This window comes from Anguilla rostrata, chromosome 2 (genome assembly GCF_018555375.3).
Source record: "Anguilla rostrata isolate EN2019 chromosome 2, ASM1855537v3, whole genome shotgun sequence".
In the NCBI taxonomy this organism is placed as follows: domain Eukaryota; kingdom Metazoa; phylum Chordata; class Actinopteri; order Anguilliformes; family Anguillidae; genus Anguilla; species Anguilla rostrata.
The window spans coordinates 67,184,314-67,200,180 of record NC_057934.1 but is presented as its reverse complement, the minus strand read 5'-3'; the positions used below and the strand labels follow the sequence as shown (position 1 = coordinate 67,200,180).

The 15,867-nt window shown below is 49.8% G+C and overlaps 2 non-coding genes across 2 annotated transcripts; one reads left to right on the top strand and one right to left on the bottom strand.

The window, feature by feature from the left end:
- The first annotated feature begins 7,172 nt into the window (after positions 1-7,172).
- On the top strand, positions 7,173-7,245 carry trnar-ccu (transfer RNA arginine (anticodon CCU)). Its single transcript has one exon. It is a non-coding gene; the product is annotated as a tRNA-Arg (tRNA).
- A 1,041-nt stretch (positions 7,246-8,286) lies between these two features.
- On the bottom strand, positions 8,287-8,359 carry trnar-ccu (transfer RNA arginine (anticodon CCU)). The gene has a single exon. It is a non-coding gene; the product is annotated as a tRNA-Arg (tRNA).
- Positions 8,360-15,867: the final 7,508 nt, after the last annotated feature.

Here is a 15,867-nt window from a genome sequence, read left to right as displayed (position 1 = left end):
CCCTGGTGAGAACCGCGTAAGCGCGGTGTTCTGTCTGCGTTTCAGGGAGGAGACCAGGCTCTGTTTTAGAATGCAGGAGGCCCCCTCCCTTCCTGTAGCTTGCAGCGTATTACAATGCCACAGTTGTGACCAAACAGTGGAAACCCTTATACACACACGTGCTGGGCAAAAAAAAGAAAAGAAAAAAAGATACATCTAGGAAACAGCGGTGCTTATGGCCAATAATATATAGTGTGAAAACAACAGTAGTCTCGTCAGTAGTCTCAAACACCTACTGGTCGGGAGCAATTGCCCGTCGTGGAGTGTATTTCTCTGACCCAGTTTCAATGAGCGCTCTGTTTGCTTTCCGCATGAAGAGGCCCAGCGTGAACATGAATGGCGCAGGCGGCAGATCCTTCCATTCGCTCTAAACCCCAGAGTCTTTTTCACCGCTGCCAGAACATGACAGAGGACTCGGCAACCAGACGCTGGCAAGAGCCGGAATGAGGGGGTGGCACAGCTTAAACCAGGTCACCTGTTGAGTTTTAGGAAAAGAACGTGCAGCCGCGATTTTGGTGTGTTTGACGTCGTGCCCGCCCCCCGCCCCCCCCCCCCCCAAGGGGTTAATGTGGGAAACAAGGCTGTCTCGCTGCCATCCCACTGCGGGACTGTCCGCGGTGACAGATGAAGCCGTCGCCGCTCCGCGCGCGCGCGCTGCCGCATCCGGTGGCATTTCTGCTCGTTAGCGTGCTAATTAGCCGGCCGGCCCGGGGTTGCCCGTGGCGTGATTAGACCCCGGCGCGGGTCCGCTGTCTCGTTAGCAGGCGCGTGTGCGGGCAGCGCGATCGGGACTGTGCTCCCGCGCGAAGGTGCGGTGCGGTGCGGTGTGGTGCGGACAGAGAGCAGACGGACCGGAGGGCATGGTGCCAGCTTTCCCCCAGGAGACCTAGTCTAGTAAAAACACTCTCCCACAGCCGCTCGTAATGATGAAGTGCGTGTCCGCAACACAGCCAGCGTCCACCGCCCAGAGAGCAGGAGAGAAAGGGGGGATGTGGGGGGGGTGAAGAAAAGTGTGTGTGTCCACCACAGCTGTGACGTAAAACACACACACGCATGTGCGCACACACACACAGCACACAGACGGGCATGCACGCACGTAACCACGGCAATAAGTAATCGATGGGAAATAAAATGAGAAGGCGGTGGAGCTCTCTATTTCCCTCCCTTAGGAAGCGGGGCGGCTGCCAGTTTGTGTGACAGATGAGATTAAGAGTAGTTTGTTTTATGGACGGCGGCTAATTGAGTTGGGTAGATTGCCACTGTTCCCCTCACTTGAAGATTACATATTTCCCTTTCATATCGCGTAGCTGCAGCTGTGCTTCGCCATCTATCTCCATTCCCTCATTCCCACTCCCCGGCACCCTGGCTCTGCTTTAGTCAATCTAATTAGCCCCCCCCCTTCCCCCGGCCCATCCTGCACCTCTCCCTGATCCTCAATGAGTTAATTAAGCGCATCGCTGGCACCCCCTCGCCAAGCCCTAACCCAGAGGGGGCAGCCGTGCCACTCTGCTGATGACTGGGGAGTTATTTTTAGAAGAAAAAAAAAAGGAAAAAGACTGGCATTGAAACACATCTGAAGGTCAAATTTACTGTGCTGAGCATAGTGTGTGTGTGCGTGTGTGTGCGTGTGTGTGCATGTGTGCATGTATGTGTGTATGTGTGTTTGCGTGTGCTTGTGTGCGTGTGTGTGTGTGCATGCATGTGTGTATGTGTGTGTGTGCATGTACGTGTGCTTGTGTGTGTGCGCATGTGCTTTTGTGTGCGTGTGTGTATGTGTTTGTGTGTGTGTATATTTGCTTGTGTGTATGTGTGCTTGTGTGTGTGTGCGTGTATGTGTGTGTGTGTGCATGTATGTGTGCATGTGTGCGTGTATGTGTGTATGTGTGTGTGTATGTATGTGTGTGCTTGTGTGTGTGTGCGTGTATGTGTGTGTGTGTGTGTGTGCATGTGTGTGTGTGCGTGTGTGTGTGTGTGTGTGTGTGTGTGCATGTACGTGTGCATGTGTGCGTGTGTGTGTGTGTGTGTGTGTGTGTGTGTGTGTGTGTGTGTGCGCGCGTCTGCGTTTTAATGAAAACCCCATGCTCCATCCTCTTTTCCCGGTGACGGGTATTTCAGTGTAAATAATACCGAGGCTGAGCTGGGCTGCCAGGAGATCACCCGCGTCGAATCTGAGCGTAGCCAGAGAACGGAACGGCCCGTCAGTGTCCCGAGCTCTCCACTCCTGGAGTACCAACCCTCGAGCCTCCGCCTGCACTGTAGTGCTTAATTAAAGACTTAGCATTTCAGATCCGTCCCTAATTAGCCAAACTATCGAGTGTTCCTCGAGAACACAAGTATTAATTAAAGAGGCGGTGGAGCCACCTCGCTGGTCTCCACGGACAGGCAGCGTGTGGCGTTGCAGTTCGGGGCAGTGCAGCCTGGAAGTCACGCTGCTTCACCCCGGTTCCACTAGTAAAAAAATCCAGCTGTTGGCACGCTTGGGATGTTTAACTGTGACCACTGGGAACCACCCTTGGTAAGGGTGAGGCAGGATTTTAATTGACTGGCAATGCCCTTCTGAAAAGGTCAGCAACGACAGAGTCACAGCCCTGGGGTCAGTGCCCCTGTTCATCTTTATTTTAAAGAACGATCACTTTCCAAATAAATTCCGCTGTACCTTTCGGGGTTCCCTTTATTATTTTCATTGTACTGTAATTAGTCATAAACTGATGACAAAACAAATGAATACGTTCCTTATTCCATAACCTCAGTGGAGAATTAATTCTCACGTCCCTTTATACCAAAAACAAAACCAAAAAAAAAAAACCTCCATACTCTTTGCAGAGCACAGGGCTGGAAAACAGGGGTGGCACCGAAGAGAAAGAGAAGTTAATTTTCTCTTTTATCCCGTCTGTAAACAAAGTAATCTGTGATAGTCAAAGAGACAATTATGTGGTAATTACAGAAAATAACAGGTTTGTCTGTGCACCTTCCACACTAGTACCATTAACCCCCCCTCCCCCCGCCCCCCCGCCCCCTCCAAGCCCCCCCTTTCTTAATTAGCACCCCCTGCCGTAATGCAGCCCTGCTCTGTTCACCCTCTCTCTCTTTCTCTCTCTCGCTCGCCCTCTCTCCTCTCTCTCTCTCGCTCGCCCTCTCTCCTCTCTCTCGCCGCTTCCTCTCTCTCTCTCTCCTCTCTCATTGTCTCTCTGTTCTCTCTCTCCTCTCTTGCTCTCTCTCTCTCTCCTCTCCTCCTCGCTCGCTCTTGCTCTCTCTCTCTCGCTCGCTCTCTCTCTCTCTCTCGCTCGCTCTTGCTCTCTCTCTCTTGCTCTCTCTTACTCTCGCTCTCTCTCTCTCTCTCTCTCTCGGCCTGGCTCTAATTAAAGATTTCGGACGGGCGCTGCGAGAGAGGAGATTCACAAGGCGCAGGTCTCCGCCTGTGCCCCCTGTAATCATCGCATTACCGAAATGAAGAGCCGCTAGGAATCGGCGAGGGCCACCGCGCCCCGGACCAACTGCCAATGGCTGCTCATTTGGGTGATTCAGTAATTACAGAGCCGGGGGGGGGGGGGGGGGGCTATCAGCAGGGTGGGGAAAGACCACGTTCTTTAATTAGAGCAGCACAACATGTGAGGAGAGAGAGAGGAAGAGAGAGGGGAGAGAGAGAAGAGAGAGAGAGAGGGAAGATGAGAGGGGGAGAATGGGAGGAGAGAGAGAGAGAGAAAGAGGGAGAGAGAGAAAGAATGAGAGAGAGAGGAGAGGAGAAGAGAGAGAGAGAGAGAGAGAGGGAGAAAGAGAGAGGGCAAGAGAAGGAGGAAGCAGGCGAGAAGGAGAAGATGTGAGTCTGTGAATTGAGAGGGAGAGAGCAGCACAGAGAAGAGAGAGAGAGGAAAAAGCGAAAACAGCAGAAGAGAGAGCAGAGAAGAAGACACACACACGAGGAAACACTAAAGCAGCAGCACTCTGCATCAGCAATTTGCAAGCAACCTTGCAACAGGCAGCACACACACTCAGACAATGCACCTCAACTGCAGCTACGGAAATGTGCCAGAACCAGCACAAACAAGCTGCATACAGAAGCCACATGCACACACACACGCTCCAGTGCAAACACACACACCACACACACACAGATATAAGTGCATACACAACCAAATGTACACCGCACACACACACACACACACACACACAAACATGGAACAACTAAGACCAGGGACACACACACACACACAGACACACATGCGTACAAGCAGTCGCACGCAAACATGCATGCGCACATACAGTATGCACTGACACACAACACATTTAAATGCCTCTGTGAGATCCTGTGAGACAGGATATCACAGAGGAAGCGGGCCTCGATGGGTCAAGCCCATCGCCCACCCGAAGGAGCCAGAATGTTCCATCATTTCGGCCGAGCTCACGGGAGCTCACGGGAGGAGGCGGCGACTCGACGTGACGTCTGAAAGATGCCCGCTCACTGGTGCAGAATACTGAAGCGGGCGCGGCGAAAGGTCACCTGTTCCGCAGGCTGAGCAGCCGGCCTGCGTCCGGGCTGATGAGAAGCGTGGGGCTTGAGTCCCTGACGGGGCGTTCGGGGGGGGGGGGGGTACCCCGCAACGCCACGCTGCTGCGTTTTAAGGGCTCTGACGAGGACGGGCGGCGCTTAGCAACGTACCCGACGCACGCGCGCCTCCACCCTCTCCCCCACCTCCCAGGAGGCCGCTCACGTGGCTGGAAGAGAGGAAATGAAGTGGAAGTTATCTGCCTTACCGGAACGCTCAGGGGCCGGCTGAGAACGAGAGGGGTTCTCCAAAAAGAGAGTGAAACCCTTCTGAACTGGGACAGGGCGAACGGCCTGCGCTTGGAGGAACGGGGGGAGGGGGAGGGCCTACGCGGCGTGTCAGTCATCCGCTTGCCAGAGCCGCGACTTTCAAAAGGGCAGCGGGCTGGGAGTCGCCGGACTGCGGGCGGGAGCGGGACGGATAAATAATGGCACTTGCTCCTCGGAGCTGTTAAAATTACTGATCCACCCGGGGGGGGGGGGGGGGGGGCTTCTGCGCATTATACAAATAAATGAGGTCCAGTTAAACTTGAGGCAGTGAAAGGTTCATGTGACTGTTCAACATCATTGTGGCAGATTCCCCCCCCCCACCTCGATGCACTGTTATAGCACACCCAGCAGCCAGGGCTGCACCCCCCCACCCCGTGAGCTGAAGTCCAGAGGGCCAGTGAGAGGGAGAGGCGATCGGCTGCGTCCCTCTCTCTCTCTCTCCCGTGCCACCAGCCAACACTTCAGTCTGAGACCGTATCACCTTCCCCCTAAGTTAATAGGAGCGAGAGAGAGGGAGAGAGAGAGAGAGAGAGAGAGAGAGAGAGAGAGAGAGAGAGATAGATATCAATTCAGGCATTCAGTTTGCACCACTTCCCCTTTGAAGTCATCATTTATTTTGATTATTAAGTCAGAGAGCAAGTCTGAGCTACACCCCCCACCCCCTGCCCAGCCAGCAGAATGTCTCCTTCTTTAAATTCACCTCAGCAAGGGATATCATTTCACTGATGCAAATTCAGCTGAAACAAAACAGAACAAGCAAGCATGAGGAGCTCAGGTGTGTGTGTGTGAGTGTGAGTGTGTGTGTGTGCGTGTGTGTGTGTGCGTGTATGTGTGTGTGTGTGTACGTGTGTGTGTGTGTGTGTGTGTGTGTGAGTGTGTGTGTGTGTGTGTGTGTGTGTGTGTGTGTGTGTGTGTGTGTGCGTGTGTGTGCGTGAGTGTGTGCTTGCGTGTGTGTATGTGTGTGTGTGTGTGTGTGTGCAGGGGTGCTCTGCCTTTTAATCAGTGATTACAGAAATGGGGCTTCGTAATGAAGTCACTGTGGGATTCCCAGTCACATGACCTGTGTGGAGAAGCGCACGGAGTGTCTCTGATTGGAATGCCCTGCCCGCTCTGATGTGGCCGTGTGAGGTCTGCTGATTACCCAGCATGCCGATTCTGTAATGCAATTCAGAACACACCTGGGGTATCCATTAAGGGAACTGCAGCAATACAGAGAGACACATGGAGGAACATTTCAGCAGCAATACTCTCTGTGTGGCCCTTTTATTACATAGGCCAAACCTCGGGCTAACCAAAATTAACTGGAGCATAATTAAGAAGGGAACACAGGTGAGCTCAGTAATCAGCCCATGGTAGGCCTTGTAGCCCAAGACCTCAACAGTTGACGACAAAAGAATGCTTGCCATAATGAAGATAAACCGCTGAACACCTATCCACTGATCGCTGTTCAGGAGGCAGGCGTGGATGTGTCAGTGGCTCCTGTCTACAGAAGACTTTACCAACAGAACTACAGAGGCTACATGTGTAGGTTAATCAAGATATTACCAAAAACAGGTAAAATGGCCGTTATCCCAGGAAGAAGCAGATCAAAAGTTCGTAGTAAAAACAGGAAGATTTATTACGCAGCCGGCTACGGGAACAACTCAGCGAGAAAGTTCAAAATAGTACTGGTGGGTGATTAGACTTATACAGTTTAGAGTGTATAATTTTGCATAATGTCAGAACTGGAGCGCTGCCTCTGATTGGTGATAAGAGGCTGTGCTTCCTTCCGATTGGACCATTCAAATTCAAACCCATCCTACCTATTCAAACAGGTTCCATTCACATTGAAATTGAAATTGAAATACAACAGGGGGGCTCGCCCCCTTCCCCCCCGGGGCCCAGCGGAAACTTCCCAAATGCAGAATACACAAAACTGTCTGTTTCCCAACAACTGCAAGACGCAAACCGCTTGTTAGCCGCACATACAGACTGGCCAGGTTACATTACAGGTATTTAGCAGACACTCTTATCCAGAGCAACTTACACAACTTTTTTACATAGCATTTTACATTGTATCCATTTATACAGCTGGATACATACTGAAGCAATTCCAGTTAAGTATCTTGCTCGAGGGTACAACGGCAGTGTCCTTACCCGGGAACCGAACCTACGACCTTTCGGTTACAAGCCCAGTTCCTTACCCACTGTGCTACACTCCGTCCTTGTACACTTGTACATGTTGCTACAAATTACCTAAAAGAGCTTGCAGAGTTCTGGAAAAAGGTCTTGAGGAAAGACTTAGGTTTCACTTGTATCATAGTGCGGACCTCTGCAGCCTGCCCCAGTGGCCTAATGGATAAGGCACTGGCCTCCTAAGCCAGGGATTGTGGGTTCAAGTCCCATCTGGGGTGGATGTTTCTTCTTTTCAGGGAATGACCACACTGCTGAGAACAATACAGCAGTTTTCAAGCTGTATATATTTCATGCTATGTATAAAAACTGCTACATGGTGAAACCAAAGTGTATAAAAATACCCTTAAATTAAAAGCTGAGAATGTGCACATTAAGTACAGGGACAAATCAAGAAAATATATGCATTTGTCCAAAACACTATGGAGCTCACTGTAAATAAGTATGAACTGATACATAGAGAAATGGGAAATGATGATTATTTGTTTATAATAAATTGTAATTATTCATGTTTGTTTTATATTGGTATAACATTTATCACATGTTATATTTATGACAAAAAGAGAAATTGTTGCAAAATATTGTATTAATCATCAAACTCTGTTTATAAATGCGGTGTTTACATAATTTGTGCCAGTACTGTATATAAGACATATTTCAGAATGAATCATTGCATTTATATAGCACTTTTTCAAACACTCAAAGTGCTTTGCAGTCATGAGTGGGGACTCACCTCACCCACCACCAATGTGTAGCACCCACCTGGGTGATGCACGGCAGCCATTTTGCACCAGAACGCACCCAAGGTGGAAAGGGAGAGAACATTTTTAGTTAATTAAATCAGGGGATGATTAGGTGGCAAGTTTGAGAGAGCCAGGTTGGGAATTGAGCAAGGAACCGCCTACTCTTTGGAACAAGTGTCATGGGATCTTTAGTGACCACGGTGGGCCAGGACCTGAGTTGAGGGTCTCATCCAAAAGAGGGCATCTCCACCAGCACTGTGTGCCCCTCACTGCACTGGGGCATTTGGGTTTATTTGACCAGAGGGGAGATTGCCCCCTGCTGGGCCCACCAACAGTCCTTCCAGCAGCAACTTAGTTTTCCCCAATGGTTTCCCATCCAAGCACTAACCAAGCCCACAATTGCTTATTTTCAGCCATTCAGCAGAAGGGTACATGGTGGCATGGCTGCAGGCTACACTATGCTGAGAATGCCTGACAAATGAAAACTGTTGTATTGTTTTCATGAAAAGAGTCATTTTCCACCCCAGATGGGACTCGAACCCACAATCCCTGGCTTAGGAGGCCAGTGCCTTATCCATTAGGCCACTGGGGCAGGCTGCTTTGGCTCTCATTCTGATAGAAGTGATTCGTAGTCTCATCTTTCCATCAACACATCCACACCTGCCTCCTGAAGAGTGTTTGTGATCTGTCGGATAGGTGTTTGGGGGTTTGTCTTCATTATGGCGAGAATTTTTTTTGTCATCAACTGCAGTGGTCTTGGCCTACAAGGCTTGCAGGTGATTACTGAGCTCACCAGTGCTTCCTTCTTAATTATATTCCAGTTAAATTTGGTAACCCTAAGATTTGGCCTATGTCTCTGATTGTTTTTTTTCTTTTTTCTCAGCCTCATAATGGCTACCTTGACTTTCATTGGCACAACTGTTGCCCTAATATTGGCAAATGCAAACAGCAGGCTCCAAAGGCAATCAAAAGCCAAAATTCATAAAAATGCCCTTTAATAAAACATGATGTCTAATGTATTTTACTGCTGGAAATTTTATAATCAGCTTGAACATGGTTTTATTTGACCAGTAATTTTCTACATAGAATGATAATATTCATGGAAAGTAAACCTTCTTTTTTTGGTTTGTATACTTTATTACAAATTGCTGTTGGTCACATGTTGTTACCACGTGTGGTCAGGAAGAGAACTGTCTTGTCTTACAGACAAAAATGGCCCCATAAACAACAACAGAAGAAAGGGCACAGATAAAATTTTTTTAAGAGTACTCTTCTTTAAGTAGTTAGCTACTAGAAGAACCATGTCAACATCATCAAAACAGACAAGCATGACTCATTTCCACTGCTCCCACTGTTTATTTTACATCATATGCGGTTGCACGTCTGCGGTGAAATCAAACATGGCTCACATCCTCACTGTGTCTATGCTCGGGACGAAAACAAAAGCTTTCTTTTTTCATCCCCTGGGGGATGATTCGTCGAGCCTAAATGTGGTGCCCAGCAGCATGGGGGAAAGCAGAAGCTAGCCCTGGAGACATTCCAGAAACATCCGAAGCCCTGTTTGCTTAGGAGCTGATTGTCCCTTATTCTGTGTTTTAAAATGGGGGGGGGGGGGAGTGAAATGAACTCGCTCAGCAAGAGCCGACGCCCCCCCCCTCCCCTCCCTTCCCTACCCAAGCCCTGGGTTCGGGGGGGAAGCCAGAGTTCCTCTGTATTTTCTATTTTTTTTCCCAGAGCTATCTAACATCATCATCATCACGATCCCAGTAATGCCTCCCCTTCCTGCAGGTCCTCCTTTCATGGCGGATAACTAATCCCAGACTTATCCCCGCAATATTGCCCCGTGGCCCGAGAGCTGCATCAGCGTGGGGGGGGCGGAGGCAGGGGACAGTGAATGTCACTGGGGGGGAGGGAAGGGGGGGGGTGGGGGGGGGCGGGAGCAAGAGGAAGAGGGAGGGAGGGAGGGACTGATTGCAACTGGCCGCTACAGTGCTACATTACTCCCACAGGTCTCGCTCTCCTAAGTCACTTCCAAACCCCGCAATATTGCCACTAATATTGCGCCGGCGTTACATCACTCACACCGACACCCGCTGACCCCGAGGCACAGCGAGCCCGCTGACACCGGAGGGGAAAGCCATTTCATTCCTTCCCTCTATCTCTCTTTCATTCTCTCTGCTCTCCCCCCCTCCCTCCATCCCCCCAGCCCCCCCCCCCAGCCACCCGCCGCACCCCCCACCCCCCCCCCCGCACTCCCCCCTCGTCCGCTCCCACCTTCTCCGTTATTGTCGTCTCTGCTCCCTCAAACACGCAGCGAAGCACCGACCGTTAAACCACCAGCAGATACCAGAACATTAACACAAACAATCACACTGGAGTATTTAATCCCCACATTACTGACAGATATGTACAGCAGGTAACAGCTAAGAGCTCTATGCGCATATCATAGAGAAACACGCATTCGCATAGCAGCCATTGTTCCCTCTCCCTCTAACTGCACTGTGGCAGAAAGTGCGGCTAATGCTGCAGACGCACGGAGGAAACGCAGTCGGACGCGGCTGCGCTTATTTCAGTCAGCTGCGGTCTGTGTGGAATGTTCGGCAGCCAGAAATCTAACAGAGCAGGTACCAGGTATCGAGAGAGAGAGAGAGCAGAGAGAAGCATTTTCCTCGCCTTTGTGGGAGAAGAACTCCCTACCCACCCCCCTTCCCCTGCTCCTCACAGACGCCACCCCCCCTGCACTCCCCCCCCCATCAGCCTGCCCCCACGCCCCCCCCCCCCACCCTCCCTCCGCCAACTCCGCCGCTGGGAGGGCATGCGCACACCGGATGATTGATGCGGTCGATGCGCGCGTTGCCATGGCGCTACCTGACTGCGAGGGATGCGTTTGCGGGGGCCTGGGCGAATGAGGGGCCGTCCGCCGTGCCGCTGCGGGCCGCTTGCCAATAAAAAAACCCGGGGAGGTTCTTATTTCATATCGCGGGCCGCTTTCCCCCCCGCGCTCCGTCCCGCAGAATTAAATCAGCCGGTCCCGGAGACAGGCGGCTGAATTATTTATGGGAGCCTGTCTTCGAGCGGGCCGCGTAATAAACTTACGGCCCCCACTAATTTGCAGTTTGATGAGGTGGGCTTTTAGCAGAGAAATCCTGGATGAACATTAAGTATATATTGTTTTTTTTTTTTTTCTACAGATTTCATTACTTTTTTATTGTTATTATTATTAATGCACTGGGTTTGTACAGTAGCGCCATCTGCCCCCCCCCCCCCCACCAATACGAGAATGGGGGCGCCGTGGCTGTGCGAGTACTACGTAGCGCAAATGGAGAGCGGCGGTGTATTTGTATATAAAAAGGACAGCACAGGGAGAATAAAATGCACCCCCCCCTATCCCCCACTGCCCCCCCCCAAGAAGACACCCACAATAAGGGAATAATTCTATTTCCTCATACATTGGTAAATGTATGCATTATGCACTATGTACAACCAGCCCCCCCCCCCTCCATTTTGTTTTTCACGTCAAAAATGTAGCGTTTCAGACTTATCATAGCATCACGTAGAGCTCAAAGCGTAGAGCTAAAACAGACAGTTTCTACAGACGGCTGCCCCGAGCCCCAGGAGAGCGTCTTGAGAACGCCTCCAAACAGACCTGGCAGGATGACAAACGCGAACGTTCGAACGTGGCAGAATTCTGTCAGAGATGAACGTCATCCTTTTTCATTTTTGCAATTGCCGTTGCTCCTTATAAATTTCTTTGTACATGTGAATTGTTATCTTATTATCTGCGCAAGCAACAATAAATTAATTTACCTCCGTCAGCCGGCAGGCGCTAAAATTTTTGTGTGTGTGAATGCATGCATACTTACATACCGAGCCTTCTGAGCGAAAATCTGCCGATTATAAATCTAATGTTGAAGAGCAAAAGAATATGCTGTAAATCATTTTTAAGAGTTTTAAAGTGCTGTAAACATTTGTCGCACTCTTCGGATTTAGTGGGTTTTGTCCTGAAAGCAAAAAAATATATATATTAATAAATAAAATACAGCAAGCAGAGGCTGATTAAGTACAAGCGTTTGATGTCCAATTACTGCACGATTACGTTGAGGGGGTAATTACTAGTTACAACTGGAGAGGCTTGTTTTCTTTTTTCTCTCTTTACATTGCACATTAGTTTGTCTACAAATTACATGTTACACATCACAAATGCAAATGAGATAACTGTACAGTCAGGCTTAAATACATACAGTATAAGAAATGGTGGTGGTGGGGGGGGGTCAGAGAGCTCTTTTTTAACTAACTATATGTGTCCACGTGTAATCCCGCTCAGAGTGTTTAAGAGGCTGGTCTTCTGATCTGTGTAGATAAGGCAGTACACTTCTCCCACATTAAGCAGTGTGCACCAGTAGAAGACATCTAATTAGTCACAACAGGACATTTGAACAGTACAGCTCCATAGCCTCTAAGCCACCCACACATCTCTCCTCTACATCCACTCTCTAGCTCTCTACCACCCCCACTCTCTCTCTCTCTCTCTCTACCCCACTCTCTTCTCTCTCTCTACTCTCTCTCTCTCTCCTCTCTCTCTCTCTCTCTCTCACTCTCTCTCCTCTCTCTCTTCTCTCTCTCTCTCTCTCTCTCTCTCTCTCTCTCTCTCTTTCTCGGCAGCACGTAGGGAGCGCAGCAGACGAGAAGCAGAAGGCTGTTTCCACATTCGCCCGGCGTCGTGTCGCGTTGCTCCTCTTTTGAAACTCGAGCGTCTTAATCAGACGCGCTACGCCGTCGGTCCTAAGCGGCCTTTGAAGCGCCTCGGAGAGGCAGCAGAGGCGCTGCTGACGCCATTCAGAGTGTTTTTCCACCCATTAGCACGCTCTCAAAAGGAGCCCATTCACAAATTAAGCGGATGTGATTCTTACTTCTTTTTTTTTCTTCAATTAATTTAATTCAGTTAACTTAATAGATAATAAGCATTATGTTCCTATCATTTGTGCTGTTATTGTTGTTGCTGCTTGTCTTCTTTTTCCTTTTTGATTACATATTCTTACTGTAGTTGATTGCTGTTGTCACTGCGCTTTGGCAATACGCATTTTTAAATACGTCATGCCAATAAAGCATTTGAATTTGAATTTGAATTTGATTCTTCCCGCTAGCGTGCGCCGTTGTGAATGAACGAACGCGTAGGAATCGCGGAGCGCCGGTCAAGCTGCCCGCGCCGTCCTGCATTTCAGCCATAAAAAGAACAGATGAAAATGAGGATTTTTTTTTTTTTTTTTTGGTGAGGAAAGAGGGACCGGACTCATAAAATTCCATTAGAGGAGGAGAAAAATGTTATTGCAGTAATGTCAAACACGAGGACGTTCCCCGGTGCCCGGAGTCCCCCCCATCGCACGCCCCCTCCCTCTCCCTCTTTTATTTTATTTAACTCGGCGATGAAAAAAACGGCTTCTAACCGCCGTGAAGGGTGTCATCCATCAAGGGGTATTGCCCGTCCTTGTGATAACTCCAAATCCACTCGTTCCTGCGGTTATCCTCGCGGTAGCGGCCCCCTCCTCGAGACTAATGGACGCCGTGCTGATCTGCGGACAACGTTCGGGCACTTACAGGCGTCGGTAAAAAACTGTCACAGGCGTCAGCGAGAGGAGAGGCAGACACAGGGCCTTTCAGACCTACGGAAGCAAATAAAAAAAAAGAAATAAAAAAAAAATGAAGCACAATAAAAATATAAATTAAGTAAGAGTCCCCTGCAGGATGCACTTTGCACAATTTGTCTCCACAAGCGTATAGTGCCCATTTTCTGCTTCATGGCACTGTGGATGTCGTCCTTCATTTGGACAAGCAGGCGAAATGCTCACACAAGCCTCATCGATGCAGCGTGCAGTAACGTATGCTTACCCATGTTATGAGGACTCTGTGGAAAACTACGTTAATATGATGCTGCGCTGCAGAAACCGAAGGTACAGTACGGTGCAATCGGCCTCATGCGAACATCAAACTGCTGCACTCTTTACTCTGCACGTTAGTTTGTCTACAAATTACATGTTACACATCACAAATGCAAATGAGATAACTGTAGGTATGCTTGTGCGTGCGTATGCGAGTACGCACGCGTGCCTGCGTGTGCATCGTTCTGCTCGTGTGCGTTTGCACGCTTTCCCTGAAAACACGCCCGTGTACTGTACGTCGTGTTCTCTTCCAGTTCAGCTACGGTGCTGTGCTTTCCCCTCTCAGCCCGGCCGGATGCGCGGTGGGGAACCGATCCTTCAGAGCGACTGTGGAGCTGCGCGTTTCTGTGTTTCTGACGGAAGACGGCGCAGCGGGAGCCAGCCAGCGGGGAATCGTTCCTCTCATTGTCCCACCCCAACCCCCCCCCCCGCCCCCCCTAGCTGTACGTCTGCTGATAATGAGGGCTTTCTCACAGGTAAGGTAAAGGGTCGGAGCAGCCCAGCGCTTGGCAGGGCAATTCCATTTCAATTCCCTCAATTCAGGAGGCTAACTGAAATTCAGTTAATGGATTTTAAAAAATGCCCGTATTGTTTCTGTGAAGGTTTTTTAAAACTCTGAACCCGAATTGAAATGGAATTGAGGTACCTCCACCCCTGAGACGAGGTGGCCGCGGCGTGGCCAAGGCCGTGGCATCAGGGGTGTTGGGACGACCCCGCCCCGCCCGGCTGCTCGGAAACCCAAATACTCTGAGACGGAGCAGCCCCCCCGAGGGAGGGGTAATCTGTTCTCAGGTGGGGCCTTGTTACACCTCCTGGAATGCCACAGTGCCTCGCTGGCTTTGTGTCAGCTCACTCACATGGAGCGCAACAGTACAGCTGGAAAAGCTCCAGAGCAACAGAGAGAGCCTCCACTTTGCTATCCTTGAGTCCTGAGTGCCAAATCAGATCTTCCCTGTTCCATAGCCCAGAGCCTTCTGATCTGAGAGTAAGGGTGGTCGGCAAACATGCTGAGGCCACTTTGCATAAGCATACATGCAAACAAAATACACATACACACACACACACACACACACATGTACACATACGCACAGGCACACACACATGCACACGCACGCACACGCACACACACATGCACATGCACACGCACGCACACGCACACACACACGCACATGCACACACAAATATGCACGTGCACATACACACACACATGCACACACAAATATGCATGTGCACACACACACACACATACGCACACACACATGCACACACAAACACACACACGCACACACACATGCACACACAAACATGCATGTGCACACACACATGCACACACACACACACACATGCATGTGCACACACACACATGCACACACAAATATGCATGTGCACACACACATACACACACACACACAGGGACACAAGGTTACTGCCTGCACACACGGTTCTCTCTCTCTCTCTCTCTCTCTCTGTCACAAACTCTGCATGCACCGTGTGGCGTCCTCTGCATCTCCAATCAGCAAACCATTTAAAGGGAAAACAAGGATGTCAAGGAATATTTATTTCACCTAGATACTGCTGTCCCCGGCAATCGCTCTCTCGCCTCGCAGACGAGTGCATTCCAGCCAGATTTGTTAGCCTTCATTTCGCAGTGATGCAGTGAATACCTAATGCAGTGAATAGCTATTGCAGTGAATGTGTAATGCAGTGAATATACAATGCAGTGAAGGTGTAATGCAGTGAATAGCTATTGCAGTGAATATACAATGCAGTGAAGGTGTAATGCAGTGAATAGCTATTGCAGTGAATATACAATGCAGTGAAGGTGTAATGCAGTGAATAGCTATTGCAGTGAATGTGTAATGCAGTGAATATATAATGCAGTGAAGGTGTAATGCAGTGAATATATAATGCAGTGCAGACAGATAGTGCACGTGTGACATGTGCATATTTTGCACGCATGCTTTTTTTTTTTCATGGGGAGGACTCCCAACCCGATGAGGAAGTCTGTCCAATAAGAGCAGAGGAAGCAGATGGGAGCCTGTTCCTACCCTGCTCAGCAGCAAGCCCATCCACAGCTCACCGCTGCCCTGCTTTAAAAGCCGAACAGCTACAGTCAAAGGGATCTGAACCCAACAGGCCGGAAAAAAGGCCAGCGTCTGCGCCC